The sequence below is a fragment of the Tursiops truncatus genome, chromosome 3 (genome assembly GCF_011762595.2).
Source record: "Tursiops truncatus isolate mTurTru1 chromosome 3, mTurTru1.mat.Y, whole genome shotgun sequence".
Lineage (NCBI taxonomy): Eukaryota > Metazoa > Chordata > Mammalia > Artiodactyla > Delphinidae > Tursiops > Tursiops truncatus.
The window spans coordinates 7,654,216-7,681,577 of NC_047036.1; the positions used below are offsets into that span (position 1 = coordinate 7,654,216).

Genomic DNA, 27,362 nt, shown 5'->3' on the forward strand with positions numbered 1-27,362 from the left:
TGTCCATATCAAATGTGTTTTCCTGATTGAATACTCCAATTCCACATGAAAGCACATTGTAATGAATATCTAGCAATGCGATCATTTTCAGAAGACTATAAAACAGTAGCTAATATAGAATTGTGAAAGAAACTAATAGTGACAAGGGGAAAGCCAAAGACCTTCATTTTCATAATGTAAACTCAAACCTAGATCTGCTTGCCTGAAAAGTATCAACTTTGACACATCCTGAATGAATTATGTACAGAAGATGACCCTATGGGAGTTAGCTGAACCCTTGAATAAGGAAAGACCAGAATATAATTACTTCCATTCCTTTTGTAGGACGGATCGGGTTGATTCAAATTAGACCCTATTTATCAATAATTATTAACAATCACTAGTGATGGAATTGTTTTCCTTTATTTTCTAACTCAAGAACTCTTTCTTAGGGTCACATTTTGAGAAAATCACAAATGGAAGAGACTCCCTGATCATGGGCTAGTGAGAACCTAGGGGGCTTCTATGTGAAATGAAGAACAGCCTTCTTCCTTGTTCTTGCAGTTTTCAGCTGGAAGAAGCCTACCAGTTCAAAACGGATACGCTTTAATAAATAGCTCTCCTTGTGCCAATGCACCACACATTGCTTCAATTATAGTTCTACTCCAGTGCTGGGGGAGGAGGGATCAGTCCTCACAGCCAAGCCTCAGGAAATGTGATGGTAGCACAGGAAAGAGGGCTCCCCCTCGGCCAGCCAGATACGCTCGGCCAGTCTGGGACAGCCAGTCCAGCAAGAAAGCTCACGTTTCCTAATAATTCTATTCTAATAATAACACCAAAGGAGAGGAAGGCAGAAAGAAACATCTGTAGTTGTGTGCTAAATTCCTCACGCCTCCAACACTTCCCCAGCCTCCACCCCTGCTTTAATTAGAAGCATTTACACCTCCTCACAGGTTTCCTTTGCCTTCCATCCACTAAGCCTAAGATGCCTTCCACTCTAGTAAGAATTTTGAGCATCTCTTGTCAGAATATGTTCCTGCCCACAAAATGCTTGCATTTCAGGATGCAACTCACCTACCTCCATCGTGTGGTGCTGGATTCTGCAAACCATCTGGGAAGGGGTCCCAAGCATCAGTCGCTGAGATGGGAACCAGCCAAGATGGCGGCCTCTGTGAGTTAGCTTGAAAGGCCAAAATGCCTAGAGCTCTTCCCCTCCAAAGAACACGGGATTAACAAGGAACTCCTTACTTAGTCTCTCTACATCCTAATGTCCAAATTAAACACATCGTTTAACTCAAACCATAGTCGCCCCGTTAAAGCCATGAGTCATGAGACTCAAAACCAGCCAGGCCTGGTTCTTCTCTAAGCCAAACTTAGACATCAGCTCTCTAGTTTCCAGAACAGCTGTTTCTGGCTACCTGATCCATCTCTCTGCCAAACAGTCATCTTGGGCAGGCAGTGGTGACCTCTGATGCATGGAGGGCTGATCTCAGGAGCGCAGGTGAGGAGTACACTCCCCAGGGGGTCTCAGAACAACTGTCTCCCTCTGAGGAGGTGGTACCCTATGAGGAATCATGACCCATATGCTCTGCTGGGGGCTGCTTCATGGGGAGTGGAAGAAATACCATCAAAACACATGAATGCCTCCAAGAAAAATGAGGGAGAAGGTATAAGCTTTGAGGCAAATCTTCTATAGAGCTGCACTAAATGACACTTATCTCTTTGTATAAAGCTTCCAAGAATATAGAGAATTATACCACCATCCTGACCAAATACAGATGCTAAATTAAAGTGCTACAATTCTATCTGTAATGTTATATTGAAAAGAAATTACAAAGAGATTTCTCATGGAGCTATATTTGAAATGTACCTGTGTGCTGCATGTAGGTGGGTTACCCTCACCTGATTGTATCCACATAAAGTCAAATTTTCAAATAATTACAATTCTTAAAGAGCTATTTTTAAAAATTATATATATATATATATATATATATATATATATATATATATGGAATAGTTTTTTCCTACCATTTTGTTGATAGCTTTATTTTCCATAGACTCTGGAAAATAAAGTAGACCTTTCTCTCTACCACCCAGTCCAATAGGTTAAAAAGGGTCAGATCCATCTTTGTGGCCTTATTTGGAATTCTCACATACTGCTTTGGGCAACAGAATAGACATTGGGGGTCTTCTCCTTAGCTCTCCATGCTCAGTGCCAGGGAAATACTCCTTCAAAGAGTGGCCCCAAAAGACATGGGCAGTCTGCTTCCTGGTCTTAGCTGATTGGACCAGGCATGGACAGTTAACCTATTCCACTCCAAATAAGATACTCCTTAGTCCTTTGCTTTCAATCATCATTTATTGAACAATCATTTATTCAAATGTTCATATTCAACCTCTTCCTATCTCTTACACACACACACACACACACACACACACAATTAAGACTGCAAAACAGTAAATTGATGTCTGCCAACACCTGAAGTAGAGCCAATCAGCAGAGAAGAAAACAATCCGTGAGTCTCCTGAGATCTGTCTGGGCCAGCGTCCTCCCGTACTCTGACTTTGGACCCTTCAATCTTTGAACACATTCCCCTTATTAGTTACAGTCAACACATGCAAGCCCATTTCAGCCCATTGCTTTTGTTCTGCATGCACCCTTTACAGTGAAGGAGACAGCACACACTCCATAGCAGTCAGCAATGCAGAAGACCAGGAACTATTGGATCGTGCATGCATGCACAAACTCACATGCACACAGGGAGAAAAGGAATAAGGACATTCATTTTTATATGTAACTCAAACATCAGCATGATCTGAAAAATACCATCTGTATCCACACTTGCTAGGGTTAATTAAATACCTGTTAAGTGGTTTCAGAGTCAGCAAAAGTATCAAATGTTATTTTTAGGCTTCACACAATACACTAAATATTATTCAATTCAAACAAACTAGGCACTTACTCAAGTTCTTTTCATACATACGTAGTTCTTACAGGCAAGTATTTCTGTGTACACTGTAATTATTTTTAGACGAATATAACTAGGAGTTTTCTGTAAATAGAATTTAAATAATAATTTAAGTGGCAAAGTTTTTATAATTTTATCCATTGTGAAGCTTTGTAATTTATATGCCTTTAAAAACTCTATGCTTTTGAAAGGAATTATATCCATTTCCCAACCTTGTGTTACTCTAGTACAGAAATTAGCAAACCACAGCCAGCAGGCTAATCTGGCTCACCACCTATTACTATAAATAAAGTTTTATTTATACAGCCATCAGTTCATTTACGTATTGTCTGGGGTTGGTTTTTGCAACACATGGCAGAGCTGGTCAGTTGCACCAGAGATCACATGGCCTGCCAAAGCTTCAAAATTCACTATCTGATCCTTTACAGAAAAAAAATTACCAACTCTTGCTGTAATCAAATATGGCAAAGCACTTTGAAAATCTTTATTCCTCAAACCCTAACTTAAAAAATTTAAATGCTGTCCTATTCAACTCAATTAAAAATGTAGACTCTTAAAATCTCTGTCTCTCTTCAAAACCTTGATGGATGGGGAGAACTAGAAAATAATATAAGACTAATTTAAATGCATGATGTATATGCTGTGTTCTAAAATAGAATTAAAATACTTCTAAGCCTGGGAAAATCATAAAATACCCTTATGGGATACTTTATTAATCAAGGGTCATATAAGAAATATGTGACATTATCACATGAGATAATTTGAGGAAAGCTTAATAAGAGGACTATAAATTAAAATGTGAGTGGGTAGAAGGAAACACCAGAGTCCACAGCGGCTACCGGGGGCCCAGACGGACAATGAGAGAATACTGGGTCCCTAAAGAGAGAGCCAGGCAGTACAGAGCTCTGTGATCTGAGGCCTTGGGAAGCTGGCCTTTGGTCAAAAGCCACAGTCAGTCTGAGGTAACGCTATGGGAATGATAACCCTGGCCTCCCTCTCCTCTCTACCCAAGTTCTATGTGACTCCTCCATTGGCCCCATCCAACCAACCGGAAGCTTGAAGGCACAGCAATATGAAAGTGGTCCATGCAGCAGGGCCCCATGGAGAAGGAGAGAGTGTACTGGGAGGGGCAAGAGAAGATGCCCAGCACAGGTACATGTTCTTTCAAGGGTGATGAAACGGGAGAAAATAAATGCAATGCAATTCTCAATGGTGTTTGTATTTCTAGCAAACACAGTCTCACAAATGAAATTCATTTTCTAAAATGAAGAATAAGGGGGTTTCCCTGGTGGCGCAGTGGTTGAGAGTGCGCCTGCCGATGCAGGGGACACGGGTTCGTGCCCCGGTCCGGGAAGATCCCACATGCTGCGGAGCGGCTGGGCCCATGAGCCATGGCCTCTGAGCCTGCGCGTCAGGAGCCTGTGCTCCTCAACAGGAGAGGCCACAACAGTGAGAGGCCCACGTACCACAAAAAAAAAAAAAAAAAAGAATAAGGGTGTTCTTTTTTCCAACATTAAACTAAAAACCAATTTTACCAAAAACAGGTTGCATAATGAAGTGGCTGGAACCGAAAAGTAGTCTTGATAAGATTACAATTAATCTGGCAGTAGGGAATTCACAAGTTTTAAACTAGATCTAATTAATACCATGTGGTATTTGAAAAAAGTAAAAATGACAAAACAAAGTAAACAAAACAGCAGAGAACATTTAATCATGTTCTCCAAGCAAAGGTTTTGTTGTCTAAAAATTATTTTTAAATGAAGTGGCTTTTTGCTGGAAAGAGAACCCTAGCTGCAGTAATATTTTATTTTTAACTTTGTATTTTATATTGGAGTAGAGTTGATTAACAATGTTGTGCCAGTTTCAGGTGGACAACAAAGCGATTCAGTTATACATATACATGTATCTCTTCTTTTTCAAATTCTTTCCCCATTTAGGTTGTTACATAATATTGAGCAGAGTTATATTTTAATCAGTTGTTTACGCTTCCTAGAGACCAATACGTGATGTTCACAAAACATTCTGAATATGACTACCAGTATTTCCCAGAATGTTTTGCCCATACACTCTTATCAGTAGTAAGACTTTTGACATTTACTCTCTATCAGTATATATTTCATCATTTATATATTATACACACATATTATACACACAACTGTGCATGTGTACATATATATTTTCATTACATTTTAAAAGAATTACATACAGATACAGTGAAAGATATTATGTAGAACAAATGTTATTTTAACTGAACAAGTTTTTTAAAATCTTGGAATAATAATTTATGATATAGTGATACAGTGATTTAAAATTTTGTTTAGAGAGTTCGTTTTCATATTCAGTTTATTTTGACTTTTAGTTTAAAACTGTTATAACTAAAGTAGACATCTCAAACAGATGGGTAAATCCAATTGCATTCTTGACTATTCTTACTAAATTTTGATTTCTTTCAAACCCATCTTCTGATTAGATGATTTTTTTGTGTGTTGAAATTTGCCAGTACATTTCCATCCTAAAATCTCTTGCTTGAAAACTCATAAGAAAAGTTTAAAATGAGCACAAAGCACACTGAAGCCCTCCAGTTGGAAGTTTTACAACCAAGTTAAACGTGTAGATAAGAATGTTAAAAAAAGAATTTTCTAAATTTCCAAATCTAAAGTACGAATAAGGCCATTATTATAGTGACACTTTTATTTCATTTTCTTTCTTTTTTTTTGGCCATGCGGTGTAGCATGTGGGATCCTAGTTCCTTGACCAGGGATCGAGCCTGTGTCCCTGCATTGGAAGCATGGAATCTTAACCACTGGACCGCCAGGGAGGTCCCTTTTATTTCATTTTAAACCACAAATTCCTGTAAGGATGGAATTGTTTTAAAGTGTCTGATTAAAAAAATTACTTTTCCATTGTATTAGTTTTTGTTGAAAAGCAGAATCTGTCTCATTCTTGAAATAAAGATTGTATTTTTTCAAAAAACACCTATTTAACACACTATTAAAAATCACATAAAGTTCAGCAAATTTGGACCACTTTTCTTTTTAAAAAGGATGGATAGATAGATAGATGGATAGATAGATAAATAGATGAATGGATAGATATTGAATAGATAGTCGATGGATGATAGACACACATTCATATATTTGTGTATACATACGTTAAGTTTAATTGTTTAATATATTATATTAATATGACAATTTAAAAAATATGTTGCCACTAAGTACCTATGGAACCTCTCTATGGAACACAAAGGAATGGTCCCTCCACACTTCATTACAAAACATTATGAAGATCCTACTGCATAAATAACATAATGCAAAAATTCACTTTCCTAGCACTTGTAAATTAAAGTCCTTCCCCATTTGTCCATGATCCCCTCAGGATACCCCAGAAACTGACCCCGACGTGTGTCAGCAGCTTAACATATTGAGAAAGCGAGGGCACCGCCATCACCTTGCATATTAATATTAGTAAATTTTATGCTACTTACTTTTATATAAAAATAACAGAAACAGAAATTATAGCATTTCTTCCCATCTATTTTTGAAATAATTGCTTTTGACCCTAGACTCCCTGCATCAGACTCACCTCCAGGTGTTTGTTAAAAATGAAGATCCTTGGTCAAGGGGGTCAGAATCTATGGGAGGCGGAGTCACAGGACACAGGCCTTAAAGAGACAGGCAGACCGTGAGCCCTACAGATGGCTCCACAGTGTCTCCCCACCACAGGCCCTTCTGCAATGGGACCTGCAGATCCCCCCTCCAGAACTGGAGTCCAGTTCTCCACCACTTGGCATCCCTACAGGCCTGTGACTGCTTGACCAATAGAATACGATATAAGTGGCCCTGCCCCCGCTAGCTCCCTGCTCAGTCCTAACTGGCCTGACAGCCTAGCTTCCTGCCTCGTGAAGCCAGTTGCCAGGTAAGAAGTAGGACTGTCCTGAGAGCAGCAGCGGGAGAGTCCCCTGGGGATAAAATGACAAGGAGGGGTAGGCAAGGAGATAGATGGGAAGAGCTGGGGGCTGGGGGACAGAGAGTGGGGAGAGAGGGAAGGAGAGAAGGAGGGGGGGAAGAAGAAGTGGGAGGAGGAAAAGGAGAAGGAGAAGAAGAAGAAAGCAGAAAGGGGAGGGGAGAGAGAGGTAACCCAAGAAGCAATGAAGTGCAGACACAGTAGTGGATAAACCAGCTTGAATAAGGAACTTCCGGCTGCAAGGGCCTCCATTGATGCCATGCTGGTCATACACCGACTCCCCAACTTAGGCTTTTGGAATTTCCCGGTTCACAAAATTGTGAGCAAAATAGCAATAAAATGGCTGTTTTAAACCACTAAGTTTTGCGGTTGTCTTAGGCACCAATCAATAGCCAGCTGAAGCAAGGACTCTGCCACAACTCTGGGTGTCTAGTAGGGACACTTCCCCTGCTAATCACAGGTGCGCATGTCAAGCCCACCCTCCTGTGGAGTCTGCGCTCAGCCTGCAGCCCCAGAGACAAGCTGGCTTTCACCCCTGTCTCAACAGCCTGCCCAGGCTCCCTTTGCCCAGCTGGGCAGAACCATAGCTGGGGCAGGGACAGTCGTGGTACTTAGAAGATGCCAAATATTAAAATAATGATGTTTTTAAACGTATGCAAATGTTTAAGCCCCCTTTTCCCTTAGCAAATGCCTTTGGCCCCAAATTTACAAATGAATTCTGTGAGTCTCCCAGCCCATGTATGGTCTTCATCTTAAAATACAGCAGTTACCAGAATACACTTGATTTGTAAAGTTTGTGATTAAAACAGTAAAATAATAGTGACACCCATTTAGTCCTTATGACAGACCAGGCTGCTTGCACACTGTTATCTGCATTCACTCATCAGAAGAATCTGCAGGAAGGCATCACAATTATTCCCAAGAGGAAACTGAAACACAGTGAGTTTAGGTAACCTTCCCCAGGCCACACACAGAGACAGGGCGCACCCAGAGAGCATTTTCCAAAACTCCTCTGCACTGCCTCTAGTTATTAATACAGAAGTTGTAGATGAAATGCCAGATGGCTAAACTTTGCTGAATTTATAGGAAGATGAACTACTCTAGAATTCCTTGTAAGTTTAAATAGTTTTCATGGTACTTTATTAAACAAAAACTAGCACAGAAAATAATATTTTTTGAATGTCCTAAGTAATGTAATAGGTATGCAACTGCTCCTATCATGTGGGTAATTCCAAAAGCTGAGCAATTGCTGTTAGTTTCGACCAGCAGCTCAATAGCCTCCCTCCGGCTCCAGGGAACATATGGAAATGCCTATGACATTTTGGTTGTCATAATTAGGGGGGAAAGGCACTGGCATGTGCAGATAGCCTCCTCCCTCTCCCACCCTTGTCATGAAAAAGGATTATCCAGCCCAAAATACCGGTAAGGCAAGGAACCCTGGTATGGAAGGTGATCTGAGCTTTGCCCTGTCTTCTCTGTCTGGTCCATGGTCAGTGATCCCATCTGCCTGCTCTGAGCTCCCCTGTCTGATGTCACACACTGGCACTTAATCACAGAGGGCCTGGGATAGCACTACTACTATTACTATTACTTTTGCAGGAGCATAAATCTTACCTTGTCAACTAGAACATAAGATTCAACTGAGTTGTCATGTCCCTTTCTTCCCTGACAGAACGCACTGCAAACAGTCAGCACCTGATATCTATTTGTCAATATGATTTACCTTATGCTTTCTGTTTCTTGAAAACTTGAAGTGAAGGATTGAAAGCAATCAATCATTGTTTCCCTCTGAGAAAATGTCTTCATTCAACGTCTTTGACTTCTCAAAGGTTTATGAAGTCATCCTTTCCACCTCCCCCTCCAGAGGCATATGAAAAACAAACTCTCTCTAATTTTAAATTGCAAGAAAAAGTTATCATGAGAGAAACACAAATGTGAATTTTTGAACACGCAGTGTTGACAGCCCGCTGTTTTATATTCACTATATGGACGACTGGTTAATTGCTGCTTTTTTGCAATAATAATAATAAATCTAATGCGTGTCATTAAATTCCACACTGTTCATACCTCTGTCACAGTTTGCAGAATCTTTCTTTCATGACTGCCTCTCCTATACCACTTGCTCATCTAATTTCCTTTTTTCACTTTTCTCTCTCCTCTTCCTCCAAATTTAAATTTATTTAGATCATTTCTTGATCGGCCATATGCCTACGTTAGCCATGCTACACACGGTATTCAGAATTAAGATACTGTTAACCCAGGTTAGTCACTGATATTCAGATGGAGTTGGAGGGGATGTTGGTATTTTTTGCAAAAATCAATAAATAAGTAAATAAAAAGGTGAATGCTATTGGCATCTATGTTAGCTCTACATTAACTATGTCAGCTCTATATTTTTCTCTGAACTATGTTTTTCTTGATTTGCATATCATAATGACAGTCTATAAATTTACCCCTCTCTGACTTATCACCTGGTAGTACCTCTGCCAACAGAGGTATAAGTGGTTCGAAAAAATGTTGGCTTTTAACTAATCATATAATTGAAGGGAGAAAAGAGACAAGAAAATGCAATGGGGAACAGAAGCTCAGATCACACACAGCAGTGGATAACCTCCAAATCTTGTCTTTGAAAGATGGCCAGAAGGAACTGGGCTGGTCGCCATGCATCTGTGATACAGGAACCCTCTAACCACCACCCGGCTCAGCTCCAATGTTTCTGCTCAGAAGTTGAGAGCTGGAAGGGCCATGACTCTTTGGAGGAGCTACACCTGGGAATAAGCCTCAGCACATGCAACCTGTATCACTTTGGGGAATCAGACATGCCCATGAGATATTCTCCATCGACATCAGCAAAGTTACCCCAGACGCGGGCAGCAACCCTTGCCTTGGGCTCAGAAGTCATGGTGCTGCCGGACACCACAAGATGGACACTGGAACTCATCCTTCCGTTCTCTCTTGGATTCCTCCTGCTGTTCCTCACACGAGGATTGACATTATGCCGCCTTCATGTCATGCCCACTGGTGCCAAACTCCCTGCTTCACATATCCAAATACTCAGTGCTGTCCAGATGCCTTGGCCAAAAGCTCTTCATAGATCCAAGGACCAGCCTACCTGCTTAACCTCTCAGAACTCCAAACCCTGCATCTCTTATCTGCTTTGTCCAAGGACACTGGAGTCCTAACACCTCATCCACAGAGCAGGCCGCTGCCTCTTCCTTTACACTGAGGACTCAAGGCACAACTGGCTTCCCCATGAGCCAACAATCTAAGCCCCACTTCCAAACCTACCTGGTCCATAATTCATTCATTCATCCACTTATTCATTCATTTTCTTCCTCACTCTTTCACTTTCATTTGCTCTGTTTTCCTCCTCTTTTCCTCTCCTTTTCTATCCCCACTAAGATTTTGAACTGCCTCTTCAAATACCCACTGGACAGCCAGCAGGATGCCTCACCATCACTCAAGGTCACTAGCATCAAAGCAGAATGTCCCATCTTCCATCTCCTCAACCCACCTGACATCCAGGTCCTCCAAGCCTGCTCTTCTTACTGCTCTCCAGTACTTCTAGCCTTAGATGCACTATTTTCACAGCCCATGTTTGGATCCTTTCCCACAAAGTATGACTGACACCAGTGCTCAGTTCATGTTCATGAACTTTCCCAAAGTTCATGTTCAAAGCAGGAATTCCAATGGCTCAATCCTTATTCAGTAGGCGTGGAGGGGATTTGGGGATTTCCACCTTTAAAAGCCTATTCAAGTGAATCCGATGATCTAACAGATTCTAGAACCACCGTGTTAAAATATCAGTGAGCCTCTTGTCTAACTTGCATTTGTAACATGCATGCTAGTGGAAAAGGCAGCGCGCAGAAATAAACTAACCTTTGTGAGTTAGAATTAAGTGAACAAAGAGAGAGGTGAGAGACCAAATAATTCACAGTGAGTGCTTGGTAGAATTTTCCAGTGGTTCAGGTGGTATGTGGAAGCTAAAAGGGAAAGGGACGGACAAGGGGGAAGGGAGGAAGAGGGGTCGCTGTCCCCCATCCCGCTCTTCAGTATTTATGTTAGAAGGTTAAGAACATGCGGTACAGCCAGGAGGTCTGAGATCTCATCTGGAGTCCACCAAGTTTACTGGTGTGTAATACTGACAAGCTTCCTTCAAATGCAAAATCAGGATAAAGATGGTGTCTATCCAATAGGAGCCCTGATAAGAGTCTAAGAGCAATGCATGCTGGGCTCTCAGCACACAGATATATATATCCCGCCACCAGGGAAGCCCCTAAAGGGTATTTTAATAGGATGAATGATAATTAAGGACTCAAAACTTCAAATGCTACCATGTTAATTTAAAAGGGGATGTATAACTGGGGCAAGGAAATAGAGAATAGAATCCCACATGAGGAAAGGAATAGGGTCTAAAAAACACCAGTCATTTTAGAAGGTCAGGAAAAGGTTATCAGTGTATGAAATGTGTAATTAATATACTATCTATACCTCCATTCATAGGCTTATCATATCTTAGAGGCTGACCTATGAATCTTCACATATGCTGGCTATATTTAAACTGCTTTGACAAACTGAAATTCGTCAAAACCCGATAAAACAGGTTTCTTTCTAAAAGAGCTAAATGTGATATATTTATACAGAGCTCTCCAAGCATCAGGCTGAATGTATATGATGTGGCATACTCTATAACTATGAAATATACATTTTCCACAAAAATAGATAAGTCCCTGTGTTCTATTTGAAAAATGGTACTTTTCACAAATGTATTTATTAAAAACTAATGTGCCTTTTCTGGCAGAGTTCACTCTCACTTTGAACGCTATGGAAAAAAGTTAATAATTTGAGGCTTCCCTGGTGGCGCAGTGGTTGAGAGTCCGCCTGCCGATGCAGGGGACACGGGTTCGTGCCCCGGTCCGGGAAGATCCCACATGCCGCGGAGCGGCTGGGCCCGTGAGCCATGGCCGCTGAGGCTGCGCGTCCAGAGCCTGTGCTCCGCAACGGGAGAGGCCACAACAGTGAGAGGCCCGCGTACCGGAAAAAAAAAAAAGTTAATAATTTGGGGCTTGAAATTTGACTTATGACCTAATAAAGGTAAAAACAAAATTAACTGAAATTTACAGGAAGATAACAATGCTACAGTAAGACAAATAATTTCACTAGCAATTTACTTATTGCATACGTGTCATGTACACTAAAGGGTTTTGTTCAAACTGAATCACCTTTTTCTCCTCCTTTCCAATTCACTTCAAGTCTATACATCTTCTCAAGTTTAATGCTCCTGGATCATGCATTTTCTTTTTGTGTATAAAAAGAAAATTCATGTTTCCTTGACCATGAGCAATGAGCTTAAGATCATACATATTTGCTTCAATCATGCTTTAAAATGATAAAGGCCATTTTAATTACGATTTCCTTGTGGGAAAAATCACCTATGATTAGAACTATACTTTTTTTTAAGCTTTTAAAAATTTTTAATTGTAATATAGTTAATTTACAATGTTGTGTTAGTTTCAGGTAATTTACAATGTTGTGTTAGTTTCAGGTAATTTACAATGTTGTGTTAGTTTCAGCAAAGTGATTCAGTTATACATATATATATTCTGTTTCAGATTATTTTCAATTATAGGTTATTACAAGATATTGAATATAGTTCCCTGTGTGATACAGTAGGTTCTTGTTGTTTATCTATTTTATATTTAGTAGTGTGTATATGTTAATCCCAAACTCCTAATTTATCCCTCCCCCCACCCCTCTATCCTCCTTGGTAACCTTAAGTTTGTTTTCTATGTCTGTGAGTCTATTTCTATTTTGTAAATAAGTTCATCTGTATTACTTCCTTAGGTTCCACATATAAACTATATCATATGATACTTATCTTTCTCTGTCTGGCCTACTTCACTTAGTATGATAATCTCTAGGTCCATCCATGATGCTGCAAATGGCATTATTTAATTCTTTTTTATGGCTGAGTAAAATTCCATTGTATATATATACCACATCTTCTGCATCCATTCAACAGTCAATCAATGGACATTTAGGTTGCTTCCATGTCTTGGGTATTATAAATAATGCTGCTATGAACATTGCAGTGCATTATCTTTTAGAGTTTTCTCCAGATATATGCCCAGGAGTGGGATTGCAGGATCATATGGTAAGTATTTTTTTTAGTTTTTTAAGGAACCTCCATACTGTGGAATTATACTTTTATTCACACATGTAAGGCTAATAAAGGAGCCATCAATGTGAAATCTCTATTTACCAAAAGGCAAATAAGTTACACTTTCTTTTCTGACTCAGGGAACACTTTTACATTCATGGTTACATGTAATTCCATTTTATACTCAGTTGTCAAAAGGTATTGTATTATTATGTGCTTGGTCAAATCTTTATAATGCCGGATTTTTTCTTTTTACACTTTATAACTTTGATGCTCAAGGTTAATTTGGTGACTTGTTTTTTCTAATTACAGAAGGAATTCTGCATTTTAGAAAGTCTCCGACCAACTATAAATGTAAAACATCATACAGAAAGTAACCTGGTCCAGATGGAATACTTTATTTATGATTTTTAAGTTTCAGGATTAGCTTATGAAATAATACCTCTGCAATATTTTATAATTTTTAAATTTCAAGGTGAGTACGGACAGCAAAAATATCAGGCAGGGAAACAGGGAAAGGAGATAAGGGGAGGGAAAGACAGAGTATATTCTGGGCCTCAGTCATCACGCTCCAAACTGCATGGGTTCAAAAAACCGTGTAAAAACACTCTCCTCTCCTCAAGGAGCTTTAACTGAGCTATGGCAGAAGCTACAGGATCTCCCTCTGGAGGACAAGACAAAGGAAGCGATACACGACAGGCAAAAAATAACAGTTAAATTTCAGAGAAGACAGCCAGCATCACTGGATGCTCCGTTAGGAGGGAACAAAAGGGTGGGGGAAAAGATGAACAACAAGGTGGCATAACTGAGTCACTTTGCTGTACAGCAGAAATTAACACAACATTGTAAACCAACTATAATTCGTTTAAAAAACAGAACGAAATAAAACAAGGTGGCATGGTGGTTACCTAAAAGAAAATCTAACAACAGCTGAATGTTGTTGAAAAGTGATAAATTCAACTTAAAAAAAAATACTTTTTTCTAAATTCCATACCATCAACTAAACTATTCCACTGGGGGTGGGGGGCTGTTGATTTTCTTGTTCACACACGTGTGCAGAATTAAAGAATATGTAGATATGAACTTAGGTGACCAAAATGTCACCTATCATTAAAAATGATATTGGTAGTGTTAAAGGTTGAATTGTGCCCCTCCCCCAAAACGATAGGTTGAAATCCTAACCCCTAGTACCAGTACCTCAGAATGTGATCTCAACTGGAAATAACGTTTTTATAGAGGTAATCAAGTTCAGATGAGGTCATGAGGGTCTGCCCTAACCCATATGACTGGGGTCCTTCTAAAAAGGGGACATTTGGACACAGAGATAGGTAAGCACAGAGCAAAGCTGATGTGAAGACACATAGCGAGAAGATGGTCATGAGACTAGGGTGACATCTACAAGCCAGGGACGCCAAGGACTGGTGGAAAACACCAGAATCTGGAAGAGGCAAAGAAGGACCCTCCCCTAGTGCCTTCAGTGAGGGCACGGCCCTGCTGACACCTTGATTTCTGGCCTCCAGACCTGTGAGGGAATATATTTCTGTTGTTTTAAACCACTCAGTTTGGTTGCTCTGTTACACCGCTCCTAGGAAACTAATACAGGTGGTTAGAATGAAAGCATCCCAATCCAACCTTTTTTAGAAAGGTTTTTGAACAGTTCTCTCAAACAACCAAAAATGCATAAATAACAAAAAGTATTTGCATAGCTTAATTTCCTAGTGCTGTACTGATTCCATTTTTTAAAAGAATCTTAAATATGAATTCTGTTTTCTGGCATAGAATTTTGAACAAGGTTTTTAAAGGAAAATATCTGTAATTAAGGTGCTTTTTCAAGATTGTGGGAGTAGCTGATATTTTTGCAGCTTTAAATTACAAAGTGACATCTTTAGTGAAAACGGATGCTGAGATTTCAAACACTTTAAAATGGCCCCATTGTCGTATGATTTCCAAACCATCATCATAATATTTTAGCGATGAGCTCTCATAGTCTTTGGCTCTGCCCACTGTAGAATGGAGGTCATTAGCCTAAGTAAATACTTGCCTCATGGAGCTGTTAGGAGCTTGGGATCTCTTCAGTTAGTCATTTGGACAGGCTTGATAAACCAAGCCCACAGTCAACTGGCCATTAAAGGCACAGAATGAGCTAGATTTGTTGCACCCTCAACATTAATTAAACATGGATGGGGAGCTTAACTGTTCTGAAGAAGGGGACAACCATAGCAATTGAACATGTAAATCTCATAATCTTAGAGCTGAACGGGCCCTTAGAGATCACCCATCCATCTAGTCTAATTTTGTTGGGTTGGAGGAGAGCAAATTAGAACAGGGACAGGACTGTTATGAAGCTACAGATGGCATGGAGGAGGACAATTAAAATAATAGTTGCCAGGAGTTGATTGGGAGGAGAATATAGACAAAGACGTAGGGTCTGAACAGGAGAAACAGCACATGGAGACACAGGTGGGAGGTTTGAATTCAGCTGGAGGAGATCAGGCCAACACTCATGAAGCAGGAAAGTTGGGAATGATTAATTGATGCCCATCTTGTCCTGGGGACTTTCTCAGAGCTGACCTTGCATTTTTATCTGCTCGATGTCTCAGGCTGGGCACTGATCGATAGACCAAGGAGGGAGGGCAGTGAGGGGGGAGAACAGGGCAGAAGAGCATCACAGGCGGTCGGCAGCCTAAGTCCACCTTCGCAGGGTGGGGCTTAGGTACCAACTTTAAGCATTCCCTTAGGCACAGCCTTAGGCAGAATTTCATCATTTGTAAACACCTGTCACTTGAACAGGTTTTGGGAAGGAGGCCATCAGTGTGTAACACCATCAGTGTGTACACACATCAGTGTGTAACTGCCCTCCTAACTGAAACTATAAAAAGTCAAAAAATCTTTACAAGAAAAACTGGGCAGTGATTATTACAAATGGCAGAGAGAAGAGCTAGGCTTCACATTTCCTTTTTCCCTATGGGGCTGGACAGCGGATATCCCAATGTATGAAATACATCGGAGGAGAGCTCCTGAAACCCTTCAGGGGCCCAGCTCAAGTGAGAACTATAGACGCCCAAGGCTGTTACCCTGACACATTACTCTACTGAAACAAAACAGAAACAGAAGGAAAACTGCATTCCCACCCTCTCTGTATCCAAAGGCGTTTCCAGTATGCTGTGCTCTCCCATAGCTGCCTCAGGGATGTGAGGATACCTGTAGCACCCGCTGGTATAGCAGAGCGAGCCGAGCTGTGATCATCTTCAAGGAGTCGTCTTCCAGGATATCACTGAGAGGCGCATTAGGACAAATACGCTCTATGCCACCATCAACCTCCTCGTGTGTCTAAGGTATGTCCACTCCAGAAAAGGGTCAGAAAGGCAGGTTTCCATACTGCGTTTGTTTTGCCAGAAAAAATCCATTCCTTTCACTTCGAGTACAGGAAAGGCAGAATTTACATTTGTCTCTGTGCTGTCCAATTTCCCGTTTTCTTATCTTTGCCTTTCAGTTGAAAAACATTTATCATCCTCATTGGGTGATGTGGGGATAGAGCCATGCTTCACAAGTGGGGATGATTCTGCCCCCCAGGGGACATTTGGTGATGTCTAGAGACAGTTTTGGTGTCCCAACTGGGAGGCATGGTGCTACTGGCATCTAGTATACAGAGGTCAGGCCTGATGCCTCTACCCTACATCCTAGAGTGCACAAGACAGCCCCCCCAGAAAAGAACCCCAAAGAATTATCTGACCTAAATGTCAATAATGCTGAGGTTAAGAAACCCTGAGACAGAGGAAAAAAGGAAGAGTCGTTAAAAAAATGCTCGCAGCTATAGCACAAGGAGAAGCCTCAGAGCACCATGAATAGGTAGGATCTCTTTGAAACAAAGAGGCATAAACTCGGAAAGATGTCTTCTAAAGACCCCCTGAATACTACCCGCTTTGGGTTGAATGGTGGCCGCACAAAAAGGATATATCTACCCAGAACCTGTGAATGTGACCTTGTTTGGAGAAAGGATCTTTGCAAGTCTAATTAAGGATCTCAAGATGAGATCCCCCTAGATTATCTGAGGAACCCTAAATCCAATGACGAGTATCCTTATACAAGAAAGGTGAGGGAGATTTGAGACACTCTGACGCACGGAGAGGATCATATGAAGATGAGCGAGAGAACAGAGTGACGCGCCAACAAGCCCAGGAACTCCTGGGGTCGCCAGAAGCTGGAAGAGGCAGGAAGCTTCCTCCCCTAGTGTGGCCCTGCTGGCACCTCGATTCCAGACTACTGACCTCCAGAGCTGTGAGACAATAAATATCTCTTGTTTTAAGCCACTAAATTTGGGGCAATTTATTACCGCAGCCCTAGGAAATGACTATGCCACCCAAAGCATCGTATGTTCAGACTTAACTTGTATGCTTTCTAAAGGACAGAACTGCTGGTCTAAATGTGACTTCCAAATGAATTCTTTGAGATCTGCATTTATGAGCCAAGTGTGTTTCTCAGAGCTAAGGGACTCCCTTAACCAATGGTAACATTTATTGTAAACAGAAGAGAATCACACTTGGTGACCCAAATCACACTTTAGACCCAACGCTCTAAGACAGCCTCTTTTCTCAAAGGGTAGACAAATTTCAGGTGGTATATTCATACGCTTCAGGAGTCTTAAAATAAGAGTACACTGGCATTCTAATCTATCTTGAGAAGTGTTAACATTAACATGAGACAAAATTAAAATCATTTTAACCAAGCCCTTAGAACTTGTCACTATCACTGTGACAAGTGATAAAAACTAAACTCCAATTGGTTTAAGCCAAAAGCAAAAGGTTTAAAATATGTTGTAACTGGGAAGTACAATATGAGAAACCCAGATTCAAGCACAGACAAGCCCAGGGATTCAAAGTATGCTGTAAGAATTCAACAGTGCTGATTTCTAGTTATGATAGCCTCTGTTGGGCCTTATTCTTCAGCAGACACCACATGGGGACAAAACGGCTGCACATAGCCTACAGTGACATCATCCTTCAAGCTTACGCTTGCAAAGAAAAGAGATTAGCCTTGTTTCTTTCAGGGCATATTTGAAAGTCCTTTAAGGCCACTAATTAGCTGCACTTGGATCGTTTACGGAACCCTGGAGCAAGGAGACTGGATACTCTTACTAGTCTTCCTAGGTCACCAGCCTGACTGCAAGATATAAGAAATAGAGGTCATGGGCATTATTTCCTGTGGCTGCTGTAATAAAATGTCATAAATTGAGTGGCGTAGATGAATAAAGCTTATTCTCTTAAAGTTTAGGAGGTAGTTCTGCCACAAACCAGGTGGGTGACCTTGGCTAAATCACACAGACTCTCCAAGCTTCATCTCCTCCTCTGTAAAATACTGAAAATAATACCTACACCTTAGTGCCACTGAGAAAACAAAACTGAGATGATGTATGTGCAGAGCTCTGAGTACTCAGTAAGGGCACAGGAAATGCTGTCGCCTAGTACTGTTGTTGTCCTCATTATCTTTTTTGTTTTGTTTTGTTTTGCTTGCGGTACGCGGGCCTCTCACTGCTGTGGCCTCTTCCGTTGCGGAGCACAGGCTCCGGACGCGCAGGCTCAGCAGCCATGGCTCACGGGCCCAGCCGCTCCGCGGCATATGGGATCTTCCCGGACCGGGGCACAAACCCACGTCCCCTGCATCGGCAGGCGGACTCTCAACCACTGCGCCACCAGGGAAGCCCTGTCCTCATTATCTTATGACAAATTAGGTCATTAAAGTTACATCGAATAAGCACAATGCCAAGTTTTCCATTACAGGGAAAGTTTTCCGTAAAGAAGGAGGAACCCAGGAGTCAACATTTAAGCAGTGACAGAAGGAAGAGTCAGCAGAAGGATGGCACATATTAAGATTTTAATGCTGGAAGGGACTGCAGGGATGATCCAGCCTACTCCTCTCCCTGACTCTGCTCTCCCAACGCACCGTCAAGATAACTGAGGTCCAAAGAGGTTAAGTGGTTTGTTCAAAGTATCCCTTCTTTGTTATTTACAGAAATGTTAGACGCGTGGATAAATCTGTGTGTGTAGTAGAAAATTAGAATTGCTGGAATGGCGGGGGGTGGGGGGTAGGCGCAGACAACAGGATCAGTTCAGTGCATCCTTAGGTGCTAATCTTGTTTTTCTAGCACCTTCTGGGAGAAAATGCTAATGCATGCCGATGGATGTCTGAAGGTCTGAGTCTTCTGCTTCTCCCCGGGTATGCAGACAAACTATAATCCCAGCCTCCTTGCAGTTGGTTGAGGCCATGTGATCTAGTGGTGGCCACTGGGAGGGAGGGAGGCATGCCATCTCCTGGCCTGGCCCATGGAGGTCGCCCCTGTGCGATCCTCCACACTTCCTTCCGCGCTGCTCTGGAGGCGTGGGTTGAAGATGGAGGCACCACAAGCAGAACACCCTGGGCTCCTGGATGGCAGCATAGAACAGAGCCCCTACAGCTGCTGCCCTGGACAATCATCACGAAAGTAAGGAATAAGGCTTCTGAGTGTGCGTTTAGCTACTGAGGGTGAAGGGCTGTTTGTTAACAGCATTCGTTCAATGTGACTACTATTCTCTGAAACTAGTAAACTCTGAGTCCTCATCTACACAAAATGTACATCAGCGACTATAAATCCTCTTAGAAGTTATGACAAAAGGAAAGTAAATGTGTTTCAATAAACAGGTAGATGAAACAGCTCCTGACAGGGAATTTTCACCAAGGGAGTGGAAGAGACAAGAATCTGGGGATGAGTGGTGACACTATGGGTTCCCAACCTATGGGTCACAGTCTAGGGAGGACCATGAAATTATAGCCCAGGGAGTCAAAATTAACACTGTTGTCCAAACAACCAAATATTGTCCTAAGAAAAGCAAAGACAAAGAATTACACTGCATTATCCTGTGTTCACTCACCAGGAAGTACTCACTGAGAACTTTATCTGTACTAGTACCAGGCGACAAACTTTTCCTTAAAGGATCAGATAGTAAATACTTTAGGATTTGTATCCCAGACGTTACTTGATACAACTGGTCAACCCAGTTGATGTAGCAGCCATACACAACATCCAAAGGAATGCACATGTCTGTGTTCCAATAAGATGTATTAATGATGACCATGGGCTGGCAATATGCAAATGAATGGGCATGGCTGTGTTCCAGTAAAACTGTAACTATGGTCATCAAGTCTTAGTTTCTGAAACCCTGAAAGGTTTTAATAAAGATCTCTAAGCTCTTTAATCTCTAAGATCCCTGCCACTTCTATAACACTATGATTTCAAGAACATATTTGATAAAGAAGGCAAAAAAGAAATAAAGTTTAGAATCATGACTGTGGATAACTACATGGGAGACCACTCTCCCCCTGTCCAATATAAATATAAGACAAGATTTAAAAAATTAATCAATACAAATATCTCATTTGAATAGTTACTCTAAATTACTAATTAAAATATCATTCTTTAAATTATACAGAAGAATTCCAACAGAAGGTAGTTGTATCAAATTGTTATGACCCATTAGAGAGGGTACTGGTATTATAAATTGACTCTATTTTTAAATTTAATTTCATATTAATAAAAGGAAGCAATTTATACTCAAGAATCCCAGCAGCTTCTTTAGAAATGGCCACTGAGGGCTCATACACGTGTTTGGTTAAATATACAAAGGAATCTAAAGAGGAAAATACCCCAAGCATATCAAAGATCTTCTGGATTCAATCAAGACATGTTAACATCACAGATTCAAAAAGTGGCTTCTTCAAAACATGTGGAAGCCGAGGCAGTGATCACCTAACATAGGGTTTCTCAACCTTGGTGCTATTAGCATTCCGAGCCAGGAAATTCTTTGCTGAGCGGCGAGGGGCTGACCTGTGCATTGTAAAACATTTAGCAGTGTCCCTGGCCTCTACCCACTAGATGCCACTAGCACGTCCCCCTCCAGTGGTGACAACCAGATGTTTTCAGCAGGTAAAACAGCCCCTAACTGAGAAACACCGATTTAGAAATGACTGGAGTTGAAAGGCAATTCCCCAAACCCAAATATACAAGAAACAAAGTTAACATTTACCTTAACTTTGGAGAGAATTCTCCACCAATATTGACCAGGTCGTCAGAGACATAACAGTTTTCAATTTAGAAACCAGAGAGAGGCAGGTGGTAAACTGGAACACAGATTGCAATTTTTCTGCTTATTCCAGCAGTCGTGAGTGAGAAACAAGCTGTGAATTCCTTTCCCTCAGTAACAAAGCAATATAAAAATGGATTTTGAGCAATTTCCCAAAAGACTGTTAGGAAGACATTGAGGTGAAATGAGCTGCAGTCTCTTTGTGTTCTTAGGACCGTGCTCAGCGCACCTCTACCTCGGGCCATCCCAGGCACGATCCCAGATGGGCAAATGCTGTCAATTCATCTTAGGGCCGGCTGCATTTCTATATTTTCCAAAAAGCTTGTTCTTGTAACATAACCGCTGTGATCAAGGCAAGAAGAAAAGTGACGCTGAAGAGATGGATCTGTTACCATGACAAGAAGTAGGAGAGACGCCTGATGGGAAACCTCCACATCCTCTGTCACTGTGCCTGAAAGTGACTGGTTTCCAAGACGTGATGTCTACATTTCAGCACACGGTGAGTTGCAAGATTTATCACAGCCTCCGAGTGGAAAGACACCTTATAAGTGACGTCACATGAATATTTGATTCTCCAGTCATTGATGAAAAACAGGTTTTGTTTCCTTCAAAGCAACTCTTGGTCTTTCACTTTAATACACTGAGGTATGTTTGAAAAATCACAATATTCCATATAGAGCCATTCTACCTCATGGTATATTTATATGTGAATATTTTTGTGGTGATGCTAAGGGACTTACCTCAAACAGATAATGTTCACTGGGGGTAATAATAACCATGTACCGACCCGATCCTTGCTCAAATCTTGACTGCTTCAGAAACTCCACTAGTGATGTCTCAACTTTATTAGGGAGAAAAAGGGAAAAAGAACCCTTGATTCGGGGTTCTGTTGATGCCCGTTCCGGACTGTGGTCAGTATCAAGCTTATCAGGCAGTCTGACCTCATAGTTCGTTTTCTCACTCTAAAGCCACTTCACAAAAGTCCATTTTTCTTATCAGTGGGTTTCCACATGGTTCCACAAGCTGAGTCGCAAGGCACAACCACGTTGGATGGACAACGTGCTCCTGTGGATAATGCCGGCAGCCCATGGCCCACCCTGCCCTCACCGCTTGGGCAGGAAGAAGAGCTGGGACTCTTCTTCTCCTCTCACTAAAAACGGAAGTTGGGATAATCAAGTCACTGTGTGGGGACCACCTTGGTGTGAGGAAGGGAAGATGGAAGGATGCACCACAGGTGTGCATCATGCTCCCGCTGCAGCTGGGAACTGTGCTGGCTGAAGTACACATACTAGCGCATCGAATTTGGGGGTCATTGACTGGGGGGAGGGGCTTAGAACTCTGTGAAAATCACTAAATAGAAGGAAAAAAAAGGAACCTTGTTCAACAACTGCTTTCTCATTACTGATCCTAAAACAATGTCCAGGCAGAAGAATTTAGGGCAGAAGAAAAGTGCAGAGCAGTATCGAGCAGACAGGTGACTGGTACATAAGAAAGGAATGGATCAGAGTCAGGAAATACGTATACTGTCCTAGAAACTTCCTGTGGGGTGAGAGTATGCACACGTGTGTTTTAGGACGCCTCTTCCAGCAGGCATTCCTCACTGCTCTCGTCGCTGGCTTTCATTACTTTCCTTCTCTTGAATTTAGGGACAAAAATATGAAATTCACCCATGCCCTACTAATGATAAGTTTTAAAAAGTTGCAGAGTGAACATATGTATTAAATATCACGGGATTCAAACTTTCACAGACATTTGTCTTGAGTCTATCACCTGCCAGGTAACTGCATCTAATAATCTACTTTCATCTAATACTGAGGAGACAACAATTCAAACCCTCCTCACAGCACAGAGTGAATTTCAATCTGAGACAAGAGGGGCTCGTCAGAAATAAAGGCTGAGCCTATGAAATGCATCCGAGGGTCATCAGCCCAAACAGACTCAAGGTGGGTTACAAAGAGGTGACAGTTAAAGTGAGACCGAAGGATTGGCGGTCTTCTTCTAGATCGAGGAGAGGATGGGGTTAAAATTGTTCACAAGAAAGAGGACATGAGCAGATGCTAAAAGTTGGGAAATGGCCTCCAGTCTGGGAAGCTATAAGCAGCTTGGCATTACAGACACAGGGAAGTATCCCGAGGTGATGGGGGGCTGCCCCTGGGAAGTGGACCCTGCTGTCAGGCAGAGAGGGGCCAGGTCAAACGAAGCGTTGTCTGCTGTTAAATAAGGGCTGTCACTGATTCTCAGTTCTAATTCTCTCCACTGTTCATGCAAATTGCTTTCCCTTCCTCATTTTCCCATGTTTCAACAATTACTTTCTATCTTCAAAGAGAGAAGGAAGGAGAAAAGTTTTAGCCTACTATATCCAAATTAATCCGGATGGTCCCTGGAGAAAACAATATTTCTACAACATAACTGAAGGCGTACAAGTCATAAACACTTCTGCTTCTCATGATCTTAAAGTGCACTGTCCAGTTGGGTAGCAACAGCTCCACTGAGCTCTTGAATGGTGGCTAGTCCAAATTCACATGTGCTCTAAGAGTGAAATACACCCCAGAGTTTGAAGACTTAATACAATTAAAATAAAGAAATGTATCTCATTATTTTTTTGTAATTATTACATGTTAAAATGATATTATTTGAGATATAACAAGCAAAATATATTAAAAATAATTTCCCCCGAAGGGATTAAGAGGTACCAACTACTATGTATAAAATAAATAAGCTACAAGGATATATTGCAGCACAGGGACTATAGCCAATATTTTATAATAACTATAAATGAAATATAACCTTTAAAAATTGTGAATCACTATGCTGTATACCTGAAACTTATATAATATTGTACATCAACTATAGCTCAATAAAAAAATTGTCCCCTGTTTCTTTGTACTTGTTTCAATGTGACCATCAGATAATCTTAAACTACCCATGAGGTTCACATTATGTCTTTACTGGACAGTGCTGTTTGTAACACCAGTACAGCCCTTTCTTGATCAGTGTGCTTAGCCTTTTTTGTTACCCTTAGAAACGGTCATTTAACTTAAAATAAAGTATTCATAGAAATCAAAAGGACAACTTAACTGGAGACATGTATGAAAAAGCAGTCTGTCCTAAAGAATTCCCAGAGTCCTCTCTCCACAGTGAGTGAAAGGTAAGCTGCAGAGCATCGTACACAACCACGAAGCACAACAGAGGAGGGTGGCGCTGTGTGTACCCACCGCACCGCGTGGTCTGACGTCTGTTATTAGGGCCGTGTTGTCAAAGCTTCCATTCGGAAAGCCCCTGTCATCCTGCTTGGCCCTATGTCAGCAGCCTGTGCTCTCTCTTACCAGGAGGTGTTGCTGATGAGTTTTCCAAACCTCAATAAGAACACTTCAATTTCATCAGTAACCTCAACCCGATTTCCACCAAAAGGTAGTCATGACAATGAGAAGCAATAATGAGGAAACTACAGTTAGTTCCCTTGCCCCTAAAATAACATTATACACACAGTAATGGCAAATGCATCTCCTGATTTTTTGCAGCTATTTATTTCAAAATAACATCGAGAAAAGTTGCAAGCAAAGTTCAATGGACTCTCATAAACCCTTCACCTAGATTCTTAGAGTTCCCTCATTAACATTTTATCGTACTTGTTCTATCATTCTTTCTCTCTGTGTGCATGCATGCATGCGTGTGTGTGTGCATGTGTATGCCCATAAACATATATATATATATGTATATACACATAGAGTAATTTTTTAAATCACCTCAGAATAAGTTTCAGAAATGATACTCTTCACCCTTATTTATCTCAGAAGGTTTGTCTAAAGAACAAAGACATTCTCCTTCATAATCACATTACAGTTACCAAAGTCAGGATATTAATACATTTCTACTATCTTCTCCGCAGACAGTAAAATTTCACCAGTTGTCCCAAGAGTGTCCTTTACAACAAGAAAAAATTATTTTCCTGTTCCAAGATGCAATTTGAATCAAATGTTTCATTCAGTTGACATGTGTACTTTTTTTCCCCTTTATGATACAATAGCTCTTTTTTCTTTTGACTTGGTGATTTTTGAAGAGTAGAGACCAGTTTTTTGTAGAATGGCCTTCAGGTTTGGTCTGTGTGATGGTTCCTCATGATGAAACTGGTTATAATTTTTGGCTTTAATATCATGGAAATCTTGCTGTGGCCTTTTCAGTGCATCTAATCAGGAAGCTTATACTAACTCTTTGCCCCATTCCTAGCGAAAGTACCTTTAACTAGCTGGTTATCATGGTACTGGTCAGCTATCTTCATTATCAAGTCACAGGTTTTCCTCTGGCAATTAATACGTATTTTATAGGTAAAGACTTTGAGACTATATAGCTATCTTGGTCATCATCAAACTCTCACCCACAAATTTTGCATCCATTGATCATTTTTGCCTGAATCAGTTTTTAGTGTGAGTGTTGTCAAATTATAATTTTCTAATTAAATCATTCCTTCAACATTTATTAGTTGGCATTTTAGAGTAAGGAAGAGCAGTCCCTTCTGTCTCATTTGTTTATTCATTTATTTTTATGTTAGTGTTTACTCATAGTATTTACTCATAGTTGATTCACTGTGTTATAACCTGATACTATCATTACTTATTCTAACAATCAAATTGTCCCAGATTTCTTCAGTGAGCCCACATCAAGCTGGCTCCTATAACCTTTTGACCTGGTCTCATCATTCTTTGAGTACTCCCTTAATTTCTGAAACATCAAAATCTTCCAGACTTATCTGGAACTTTGGTTGTCCAGGCCCTGGAATCAGCTACTTCTCCAAGAAGGCTTGGTTCTTTTTTCTTTTATTTTTGGCCACACAGCATGTGGGATCTTAGTTCCTGACCAGTGATCCACACCCCCTGCAGTGGAAGCTCAAAGTCCTAACCACTGGACCACCAGGGAAGTCCCAAGGCTTGGTTCGTTTTAATGGAGAATGAAATTTAGAAACCAAGTACTGGGTATTAAGTGTGCTCATTGCTATTAGAATGACAATATTCTAGACCTTCTCAGCCACAGGAGCTGGGAAACTAGGAAATCAATGCACATGGATATGGAAACATACGTTGGCGCACACACATATCTGCACATTTCACTTTTTCGGCACACACAATATGCCAAATAATATACTATACCCTGAGAATCAAAATGAGCATAATCCTATCGAATGAGCTATATATTTTATAAAAGATTATTTAAAACCAGAGCTTTAAAATGGTATTCTGCATTAACTGCTGATCATTCTGAGTTCTTATTAATACACTCATAATTTTACCAATGATCAACTCATTTAAAGACTTCACTTATATTACCAAATTGCAGTGGAAAGACAATTCATTGTCCAGTGTGATGAAATAATTATAAGAAGTTATTATTTATTGTTATCACTTTTAAAAAACAAAAGTGATTAACATTTGTTGCAAAAGTACTATGCCTTATCTCTTGTGCATGCCTTACTCTATTTAATTCTAGCAAAGACAGTATGGGGTTGGTAGTGTTTTGTGGTCATTCCACAGATGAGGAAACCCCCAATTGCTGGGAGTCACAGAGCTAGATCACAAATCCAGGTCTATGGGTTTTCAAAGTGCTTTACCAATATTAGTTTTCTGGGGGGTACTGGCTTATTTTAAAGGCCTGGTGAATAAAACATAGATCTACTATTAAACCCTAGATCTAAAGTTTCCTGAATGTTCCCAAATATCAGCATCACATAAGAGAAGAAAATAATATAAACTTCTCTCCAATCACTTCTTAGAACTCTGGTAGATGAGGGTGATTAAAGAATTTTTCCGAACTACACACAGCCCAAGGATTCTGGCATGCTCCACGGGGAATTCCAGAATCTTGGTGAAGTGGGTATTTATGCCATGACCCTGTCCTTCTCCAAGGAGACCCTTCTAAAAGACTAACAGCGTGAAGTGGGCCTTTGTGGTTCAGATCTGCCACTAAAATAAACACTCTATCCAGGCATAAGCATCTCAGGTTCCTCCTCCTTCAAAGCGCAAAAAAACACAAGTAGGTAAATTTCATTTTTATCTATCATCACTAATTCTTTGTTATATGTGTTTTTTTTGTTTGTTTGTTTGTTTGTTTGCGGTACGCGGACCTCTCACTGTTGTGGCCTCTCCCGTTGCGGAGCACAGGCTCCGGACGTGCAGGCTCAGCGGC

The 27,362-nt window shown here is 40.9% G+C and overlaps 1 protein-coding gene across 7 annotated transcripts in view; it reads right to left on the reverse strand.

The window, feature by feature from the left end:
* The window catches only part of SEMA5A (semaphorin 5A), a 479,761-nt gene that overhangs the window by 212,124 nt on the left and 240,275 nt on the right, over positions 1-27,362 (reverse strand). The gene's annotated exons all lie outside the window — the stretch shown is intronic.